Source organism: Oryctolagus cuniculus, chromosome 21, assembly GCF_051225735.1.
Source record: "Oryctolagus cuniculus isolate XC-2025 breed Fujian yellow rabbit chromosome 21, ASM5122573v1, whole genome shotgun sequence".
NCBI lineage: Eukaryota > Metazoa > Chordata > Mammalia > Lagomorpha > Leporidae > Oryctolagus > Oryctolagus cuniculus.
Genome location: NC_142887.1, coordinates 4,064,136 through 4,074,902, shown reverse-complemented (window position 1 = coordinate 4,074,902; position 10,767 = coordinate 4,064,136). Strand labels below are relative to the sequence as shown.

Below are 10,767 nucleotides of genomic sequence, written 5' to 3'. Positions count from 1 at the left end.
ATACAAATTTTGTCAATCATATTCTGTCAATCTTGAAAAAATTAAAACAAGAAAAAAGAAACTGACTCCTTTATTAAAATATAAATCCAAAATAACTTAGTAAACTATACATACCTTCAGGATTGGGAAGGCTTTCATGGAACGGAAATACTTTTTTTAAAACACACATAAATTTGAAATTTGAGCAGCCAGTTTCTTTCTTTTTTTTTTTTTTTGACAGGCAGAGTGGACAGTGAGAAAGAGACAGAGAGAAAGGTCTTCCTTTGCCATTGGTTCACTCTCCAATGGCCGCCGCAGCCCTCGCACGGCGCTGATCCAATGGCAGGAGCCAGGTGCTTCTCCTGGTCTCCCATGGGGTGCAGGGCCCAAGGACTTGGGCCATCCTCCACTGCACTCCCTGGCCACAGCAGAGAGCTGGCCTGGAAGAGGGGCAACCGGGACAGAATCCGGCACCCCGACCGGGACTAGAACCCGGTGTACCAGCGCTGCAAGGTGGAGGATTAGCCTAGTGAGCCGCGGCGCCGGCCCAAAATTTCTATTTTGAAAGTGAAAATACAGATGTCAGCCTGTCAGGGGAGCCTGTAAGGGTTAAGATGATAATTCCCAAATTACAAGGTTCTCCTGCCCTTCTAAAACCTGGATAAATAAAACTTTTGTTGTTTCCTTACCCAATCTATGTTGCTGTTATTGTTACGAGAACTAAAGTGATACCCCCTAGAAAAAGCTATGCGAAGAGGTCAGCATCCTGGAAGAGACCCTGCAGCCAACGGGTTTAGAAAACTAGGGGGAACCAGGTTCCCATGGGGAAGGAAGGAAGAACGGAGGGCCGCATAAGTGACAGCTCCTGCTCCAGATGAACCCCATACCCAGAGCCCGCATTCTCCCTAGTGAGTACCCCGTCCTCACAGCAACATCTGGGGTGACGCGGAGCGGCCGCCACACAGCTACTCATCTATGGCTCATCTATGGCTCCGGGGGCTGAGAAGTCTCATTAGCAGGGAAGGAGCAGGGCATGGGGGTAGCAGGTGCCATGGATCCGAGGCGACTGAGAGGCCCTGTACCAGCGCCAATATGGTGATATGGTGCCCACAGATTCTGGAGGCACTTACCCTCCTGACCTTTGGCTCCGCCTTCCCCCTCTGTACACTGCGGTCCACACACTCACCATGTCAGCTCTCAGCTTCCTAGATATCCAGCCTCTCGGTTGCGCAGAGGTGGAGAGCAGCAGAGTCCGACTTCCCTTGCGAGCCTCGGGAGCCTCGCGGCAGCAGAGACCTCTCCCTCTCCACGCTCCACCTCATAACTGAAAGATTGTGATGTCAAGACCCCACGTGATGACTTTTCGTGGGCATCACCATGCCTGAATGGACAGCTTGCATGGCCTTGAGCGCAGGCAGCTTCACAGAAGATGCAACCAAACAGCATTCCCCCATAGCATGGACCTGGAACCTCAGGTTGTGCTGGATGGGATCAGCAGGAGGGCCTCTCACCTCTGCGCTCCTGCCACTCACTAGGGTCACCGAGTGGAGTGTCGCCCCATCCTTCTCCCTGACGGGTCCTGCCTGGAGCTTGTGGTAAGTAACATGCTTCAGGTCTGGGCCTTTCTTTTTCCTCATATTTCTGCTCATTTTTCTGTTGGGTCTTTTGTAATACTTTTTAATGTTGATTTGAAGAATGCTTAAAGACATCACATGATTTAATTCTTTTGTTTTCTTTTCTTCTGTCAATATTTGTTTTCCACTCTGCCTATTGACCTTTAATATTTTTCATTTGTTTTTTTTTGCTGGTAGATGGTAATCTAGTAGGTTTTAAAAATATTGATCTTTCTCACAATCTCATTAAAATCAGTTTTCATTTCTATTTGTTTTTAGATTTTATGGATCCTCTCTAAATAAATATCTCCAATTTATTGGCAATTTATTGTTTAGAAATTGATCTTTACTCCTTATTTTTCTTTTTGCTCTTTCCCCTTCCCTTGACTACTCCCCCAGCAAGAAGCTGGAGACAGAGGAGGCATCCTGGTCTAGGTTTACTTAAAGGGAAAAAGCTATCAATGATCCTGTATTAATTGTGTTGTTTGTTATAGAATCCTTTTAAACAATATTAATCCAAATAAGAAAGCTATTGAGTTTTTACTATGCCGCTAGCAGATTTTTAATTACATGCTAATTTCTAAAAGCTTCTTAACATTTAATCTAAATGGTCATGTGTTTCTCTCAAGTTTTCAAGTTTTTTACCTACCTGGAAACTACACAGTGCTTGTTTAGAAATGTTAACCACCTTTTGCATTTTTTCTTATGTGGCACTTGTTATTCATTATATTTTCATATTTGATTTTATTTATTATAAAAATACTAAGGATATATGCATCTGTTTAAGAAAGAGAGGCTTATACTTAATTCATATTTCAGGTTCTGGTCTATCTGCATCATTATCAATGTAATGCTGGCTTTCTAAAAGACATTTGAAAATATTCTCTGCTTATTTATACTTCAGTACATCTGGGAAATATAGGCTTTTTTTTATTCCTTAAATTGTTTGGAATATTTTGTTTCTATAATTGAAGTTTTATTCTTGTATCTTTTATTGGTTGGTAGTCTTCAAATTATGATTCAACTTTCTTGGTTTAATTTGGAGTTTTCCTATTTTACATTTGTTATATTGGATTTTGAAAATTTATATTTGCGTTTTGGGCATTTGATTTTTAAAGTGTTGTGGATTTTGATCTCTAGTAAAATTTGTACTCATAAGAGTTTTACAAAATTTTTCTAGCATCTTGACAATGCTATATACTCTGTAAAGAATTGTTTTAATACCTGAAACTGGATATTAGTGTTACTCTTCCCTGTGTTACCTTAATTACTTTTACTCATAGTTTATTAATTTTGTTAACAATAATGTGTATATCCTTTGTGATATTTTTAAAGAGCATTTCATATTATGACATAAATACACTATGGAATACTACTCACACCTACTTGTCTCCCATCTCCTTATTCTGGATGATGACTTGGGGTCTTTGGATAAGGGTTTTATTTTGCTTTCTTCTTTTCCATTTTGTCCTGTCCTTTGTCTTTGCTTCTTAGATTAGAGTCTTAGACCCCTTTCCTTTTTTCTTTGCCATTGCCACTTGCACTCTTTTTTATTTCCCCTTGGAAGTCCTAGAGGCATGCTCTTGGGAATCAGCACCATCTCCACCTCCCCAGCAATCAGCTTCTGTTTCTGCTTGCTCCTGGGGCCCTAGTTGCCAACAAGACCTCGAAGCTTCTGCTTTGCAGCTCCTGTGATGATCCTTTCTGATCTTGGCGATGTCCATGCCTTCCTTCTTTACCGCTTCAGCAGTGCCATCAGGACCTTCACCACCAAGGTGTGCATCTGGTTTCACTTTCACTCATGGGCCAGGTTGTCGCAGGAGATGGTGGGAACTGTTGACTTGGAGGGTTGTGTTTGGAGGTCCATGGCCAATTTCTTGGGCTTTGGAGGTGTGGTGTTTTATGTGGCCTCTTTTCAACTTGCATCGGGAAACATGATCCCTGCTTGTTGGGACTGTGTCTGATCCTTGATATCTAGGGAAGCTAGTGGCCAGAGTAGAGGTAACTGGAAGGTTGATGTCTGACCTGGGAGTTGCCTTCGACTCCAGAGAACAGGCCAGGGTAAGTCCAGGGTTATTCTCTGTAATTTACCCCCTCCCAGTGGGGTTTGAACCCAACCTGGGGGCTGAGTTGGCCATCAGGGCCCTTCAGATGCCCCTTGCCTCTATGAAGAACTGTTTCTGCTCTTCTCACTATTGTCTGAGCTCCAAGGTCTTTGGTTTTGGGGTTCCCTGATGGAAGGACACTGGCCTGCTGACCCTTTGTTTTTCCGAGCTTTTGGGGGACTGTGACCTGGACAGGGGCACTCTGGATTCAGACCTGATATTTTTCCCACAGCACCATCACCCCATTTGAAGACTGGTTGTCGGAGGCTAAGCCTCACTACATTTCTGACAAGGAGCTTCAGGACAGCTTGGTAAGCAGGAAGGAAAATAGACCCTTGTTTGTCGCCTGTGTGGATGCTACCTCCTTTTTCTTGCCTCTGATACTCAGCTGACTCCTGGTGGGTGCTGGACCCAGGGACTGCCTTGGGTGGTCAGGGGGTACTGCAATGGTTTTAACGGCAAGAGCAAAGTTCTGTGTTATCAGGATTGTGCCTCCATTCATACTATTTTAAAAGTTGCTGGCTGTGCTCTGTGAGGTCCAGATCTTCCTTGGGAAATTCTCAGCCTAGGTTTGCACAGAGGTAACAGCTGGACCAGCTAGATTATAACCAACATCAGCAAAAATCAGAGGGATTTAATCACCTGGCTCAAAGACAACGCATCCTCATCACTGCTCTCTGAAGCTGCTTTGCCTCTTCTGTCAGGATTCTAGGGTCATAGTCTTGCTTCTGCAACTTTAAGCAATCTTGATGGAAGAAATACTACTTTCAACTCTGCTACTGGAAGAAAATATACCCTAACTTTGTAATGATTGCAGATAAAACTCAATATGCATCTTTTTCACAGTACCTTGTGATTTTTATACTAGGCCCTAGGCACTGGTATTCAGAATACATGAAGTTATCTGTGGTAAAAGCTAGTTTTACAAATAATGTAATTCAAGGATAACATTGTTATCTTAAGCCTTATATAATATTGTAACTTGCTTACACTCATCCCTGGATTGGGGTCAAAATATGTAATGATCGCTCCAGATCGGGCCTGCGCCCGCCGGGAGGCTGGCGGGCCCTCCGCCCGCGGCCACCTCCACCGCAGCCGCGGCTGCCGCCTCCTATCCGGCCCTGCGCGCCCCTCTGCTGCCGCAGTCGCTGGCGGCGGCCGCGGGCCCAGCGCGGGGCTACAGCCAGGAGTCCAAAACTACCTACCTGGAAGACCTTCCACCGCTCCCTGAGTATGAGTTGGCCCCATCCAAGATAGGAGAGGAAGTGGATGATGTTTTTCTCATTCGAGCTCAAGGATTGCCCTGGTCGTGCACTGTGGAAGATGTGCTTAGCTTTTTTTCAGACTGCAGAATCCGCAATGGTGAGAATGGAATACACTTCCTCTTAAAAAGAGATGGGAAGCGAAGGGGTGATGCCTTAACTGAAATGGAGTCAGAGCAAGATGTGCAGAAGGCCTTAGAGAGGCACCGCATGTACATGGGTCAGCGGTACGTGGAAGTATATGAGATAAACAATGAAGATGTGGATGCCTTAATGAAGAGCCTGCAGGTCAAATCTTCACCTGTGGTAAATGATGGCGTGGTTCGTTTGCGAGGACTTCCTTATAGCTGCAATGAGAAAGACATTGTAGACTTCTTTGCAGGTCTGAATATAGTGGACATTACTTTTGTGATGGACTACAGAGGGAGGAGAAAAACAGGAGAGGCCTACGTGCAGTTTGAAGAACCCGAGATGGCCAACCAAGCCCTGTTGAAACACAGGGAAGAAATTGGTAACCGGTATATAGAGATATTTCCAAGCAGAAGGAATGAAGTTCGAACACATGTTGGCTCTCATAAGGGAAAGAAAATGGCATCTTCTCCTACTGCTAAATACATAACTGAACCCGAAGTGGTCTTTGAAGAACATGAAGTAAACGAGGATATTCACCCCATAACAGTATTTGAAAGTGAGAAGGAAATAGAGTTGCCTAAGGAGATGTCAGAAAAGCTTCCGGAGGCTGTGGATCTGGGAACTACTCCGTCACTGCATTTTGTCCACATGAGAGGACTGCCTTTCCAAGCCAATGCCCAAGACATTATAAACTTCTTTGCTCCACTGAAGCCTGTGAGGATCACCATGGAGTACAGCTCCAGCGGGAAGGCCACAGGGGAGGCTGATGTGCACTTCGAGACCCACGAGGACACCGTTGCCGCCATGCTCAAGGACCGGTCCCACGTCCATCATAGGTATATTGAACTGTTCCTAAATTCATGTCCAAAAGGAAAATAAGACTTCCGGGGACTCCATCTAATAAGGATGAAGCAAGAAGCATTTCATTTGCACATCTTTCTTGGACATGGGATATAACGTTCCAGTTTATTAGCAGCAGCTGCTAGAGAAAAGATTTTGGGGTTTTTGGATTAATTACTTCTAAGAAAAAATTCATAATGGACTATTTAGAAAGAGAAAGAAAAAATTCAGTTTGGGATTGTGAAACAAACCACAAATTAAAATTGTTGTTCAAACTATTCAGGATTTGATTTTAAAAACTGGTCTTTATATGATTTAAACTGTTTTCATAGAGGATATTACCCATTATGAAGACTGCATATTTTTATTTAGCACAGTTCTTTAAAATCTCTCTCCCATTTAAAATAATCTGTATGAGGTTTTGTTTCTTTGCCTATGAATTGAGAACTCTGATATAATACTTCTCATGGAGTAAAATAATGATTTATTTTAACCAAATGCTCACCAAAGCAAGGAAGGTTTCAGACCTTTGAACCAGTGTGGTCTGGCAGAATACTTTTAATTTTAGCTGTATTTGATGACTTAGATAGGAGTAGGAATTAAAAAGACAGCAAATAAAGCATAAAAATCACGGGTTAGTGTAAATCATACATTTTGACAGTTTTATGTCTTTAGAAATGTTTTGCCTTTCTAAAGCCTTGTGCTAAAGGCATTTAACGTTGGTGCCTGTCTACGTAAGGGGAGATTCTAGTCTCAACTTAAAAGTTGTCTGAACCACCCCCACCCCGCAGTTTTTTGGTTTTGGGTGACCCTTGAGTGTGTGTGTTAGTCTCAGAACTGTGGAGTAACGTGTCAGCAGTCCAGATTGGTAAGGACATTAATGGCCTCACTTGAATTTAAACCAGCTCTAGATAGGAAAAAAAAATCTTCTCATTTGCTTTTTCAATGGGGTAGCACATCCCATGTTTTAGAACAAGTAGGGGTGCCTTGCTTAAATAAAAATAGCATTTAATGCATCATTGTGTGTGAGGGGGTTTTTGGTTAAAGCTGTACTTCTGTCACGTTGTGGCAGTACCTTTCTGCTTTAATATTAAACAGCTTGTTATTTAAAAAAAAATATGTAATGATCTTTCCATTGGAAGTAACTGGGAATACACAACAGTTTTTGTTAGTTGTACAGTGCCAGAGAAAGAACAATAGTATCGTAATTTGTGCAATATACTGCATTTGCTGGTGCTGTTTTATGCAGTGAAGCAGCAGCTCTACAGCAAAATAAGAAACATAAATAAATTTCCAACTTCCTCATATCATGTTTTGATATTAATATTTGATTAAGTGACTTGGCTAGTATCTATGAAGATGCTAATTTTAACTTATAGAAAGTTATGTTTTAGAAGAAAGTTTAAACTGTAACAATGAAAGGTTCCAAGAAATGTTTCCTTTTAGTTGCAAATTAATTCTGGTAGAATCAAACACTTGTCATCTTTAATATAGGCAAAAAGAAACCACTGACTTTTTCATCACACTAGATTAGAAATGAGAAGAGGAAAACCAAGGAAATGTGAACCTTTTTTTGATCAGCATAGCACAATAGAGTATCCAGATAACTGTCTCCCTATTTGAGTAATTATTAATTGGGCTAACTAATCTCTCTGCTTTAGAAATACACAAGTCACACATAATCTGTCCCCAAAATCAGCATAGTAATTATATAAATTTACCTTTTTGTTTTGAAGGTGATCTCTTATATTGCTTTGCCCAAGCTAGGTAAGACATCCATTACTACCACCATTTCTCAGAAAGGTGATGGGGACTATAAGTGATTTAATAGTTGCATGTTAAATGTGGACTGCTACATTTCCTAGTCTACTCTTTATCATCCCTAGGCATATGTTACTCTAAATTAAATAGGAGTGTTTGGCATTGCACTTAGAAAATTAGGTTCCCACATTAGAGTGCCTGGGTTTGACTCCCAGCTCCCAACTCCAGCTTCCTGTCTCCCTGGGAGACAGCAGGCCAGTTGTCAAGTTCCTGCCACTTATGTGGGAGACCTGGATTGAGTTCCCACTTTTGGCCTCCTGGCTATTGTGGAGATTTCAGGAGTGTAGTGAACCAATGGATGGGAGCATGCTCTCTTTGTGTCACAATTTAAAATTTAAAATAAATAACTCTAAAAAAAACTTAAGTATTCTCCCTTTATTTTCTAGTTAGTTTGTTTATTTTTTAAAAAATCCAGCTCTTCATTTTATTAATTTTTGTGTCAATTTTGTTTCTTCTCTAGTTTTAATTATTTCTTTTTTCTATTAATTAGGGTTTGGTTTGCTCTTATTTTTCTAGGTCTTTGAGGTACACTGTTAGATCATTTATTTGATGCCTTTTCAATTTCTTGATGCAGGTGCTAATTGCTCTAAACTTAAACACTGCTTTTGCTGTATCCCATAGGTTTTCATATGTTGTGTTGTCATTAAATTCATTTCTAGGAAAAAAAAAACAGTGTGCACAAATATTCCATGCATCAACAAAATGAAAAATTTGAGCTCTCGTATCCCATCCACCTTCACCAGGAAAGGAAGTTGCCCTGCAGAGATGCTGACAGCATGTCAGAAGATGAGAAGGGATCAGCATTGTGGCCTAATGGGTTAAGCTGCCACCTGCAATGTCAGCATCCCAAATGACCAATGATTCAAATCCCAGCTGCTCCAGTTCCAATCTAACTTTCTGCTAATGCACCTAAAAAAGCAGCACCCATGTGGAAGACTGGTCCCCTGCACCCATGTGGGAGACCTGGAAGAAACTCGTGAATCCTGGCTTCAGTCTTGCCCAGCCCTGGCCTTTGGGGAGTGAATCTGTGAATGAAAGATCTCTATCTCTCCATCTCTCTTTGCCTTTCAAATAAATAAAACAAATATTTAAAAAGGAATTTGACAAGGTCTTCAGATATGTCACTCTGTGCCAAGTAGTGTATGATACCTAAACAACAGACTACAAGCACTATAATTAAATATCAATATATGAGTTTGTGTGATTGGATAGCTGAGAGAATGGGCTCTGGAGTCAGACAACCGTATTCAAAAACCCAAATTCCCTCTGTAGTTTTCAGCTTTTAATTGAGCTCATTACTTAATTAACCTATGCCTTATTTTCTACATATGTAAGATGGGAATAATTAGAATTTGGGGGAAAATTAAATAAGATATATGTAAAGGAGATAGAACAGTGCTTGGTTCATAATTGACTGCCAGTAGTTGTTACTGTTATCCTGGGAGAAGGAAGTGGGAGGAATCCCAAGACATGTTCAGTTCCATGGGTTGAAGGACCATGGCTTTGAAGTAGTAACACTGATGCCAGCCAGATATCATGACTAATAGAATCCACAGTACCAATTTCATTAGAACTGCAGGGTTTGAACTTCAGCTCTTCCCATTTTGGTCTATGTCCTCAACAGCTTGTTGTGATGACACAAGAATAGTGAAGTTCAAGGTAGCTGACAGAATGGTTGTAGAGAAGCATTCTCACAGAAGGAAGGCAAAGTGGCTTGACTCATGTTGGAGAATAAATAGGGTTGTCTTACACACTTGGCAGAGGTGACAATTTCCCACTTAGGAAGTTGCATGGATGCAGGGAAGGCCTTAGAGCCTCTTCCCAAATTCACTGTATACATTGATTGATGTCTCATATTTCCTTGTGAGACTCAATCATTTTATTTAAATGTGTAAGCCTTGTCAAAATGCACATTTTCCTGATAATGTCACATTTTGAGTCATTCTAAGACTTTTATACTTTATTCTAAATAAATATTCAGATAATTTTGATATGATTACATATATGTGTGATGTGCAAAGAAACTTGATAATTCCTGGATGTCTTTGGAGAAAAGGTGGTGAGCACATTGCAGAAACAGGTGCAACATGGAGACTGAAGGCCAGAAATCACTGCCTACATTTCACTTCTCTTTAGAGAGCTATTTCTGGGTAAATGCAGTGGCATGTTCATGTTTAACAATCAGACTCCCAGAAGAAAAAAAGAAGCTATTGCATATTTCTCTGGTATATATATACCTACTGCCAACACAAAAGCACTGAAAGTGAAGAGGAGAGGAAAATACACACAATTAACTCTAATGAGTCAGTAATAACCAGGTCCAGCACATCCCTAGGGAAGCTTACATTTAGGTTGAAATAAAATGCTCAAAGTCTCCTACTTCCTTCTCTTTGTAGGCTCAGAGAGCAGAACTGTCCTATAGTGAGTGCTGGCCAGACCTGACCTACTCTAGCATGTGCTTGCTTAAAAAGAAGACATTGCTTCCATGATGGTTGCCTGGGCCAGGTATCCAAGATTCATCAATAAAAGGAGCCACACATTCAGACAAACAGGTGGGCTGGAATTTGGATTCTAGATTACAATACTTCCAGAAATGAATGATTCCTCTGGGCACACCAGGCTTAGAACAAAGCACACACAATGTCTCTGAGATTGCAGTGATGCATACAAATTGAACTTGGTGATTCATAACATGGATTCTGCTCACCTTTGAAGAAAGACATCTGTGAATGAACATTGACCACAACAGTCATACCCTAGATCAGACATTCTCAGCCCTGGTGAATGTTAGAATCATCTAGGAAGCTTTTAAAACACATTGATCTCCAGGGTAAACCTGAGTTCAATCTGGTCAGAGTCTCTGGGGGTGGGAACTAGGCATAGTATTATTATAATTGTGTTCCATGTGATTCCAATGTGCAGTCAGGGTTCAGAGCAGCTGCTGAGGACACTCACCCTCTGCCTCCTTCCCAGCTGCATTTTTAGCTTCCTATGATGTGCATTCCAGATTTCCAA

At 41.4% G+C, this 10,767-nt stretch overlaps 1 pseudogene across 1 annotated transcript; it reads left to right on the top strand.

Annotated features, from left to right (window-relative positions):
• Nucleotides 1-1,356: 1,356 nt before the first annotated feature.
• On the top strand, nt 1,357-6,209 carry LOC138847410 (G-rich sequence factor 1 pseudogene; annotated as a pseudogene). The gene is made up of 3 exons (XR_016227493.1): nt 1,357-1,574; nt 3,930-4,008; nt 4,732-6,209. The product of XR_016227493.1 is annotated as a G-rich sequence factor 1 pseudogene (transcript).
• The last annotated feature ends 4,558 nt before the right edge of the window (nt 6,210-10,767 follow it).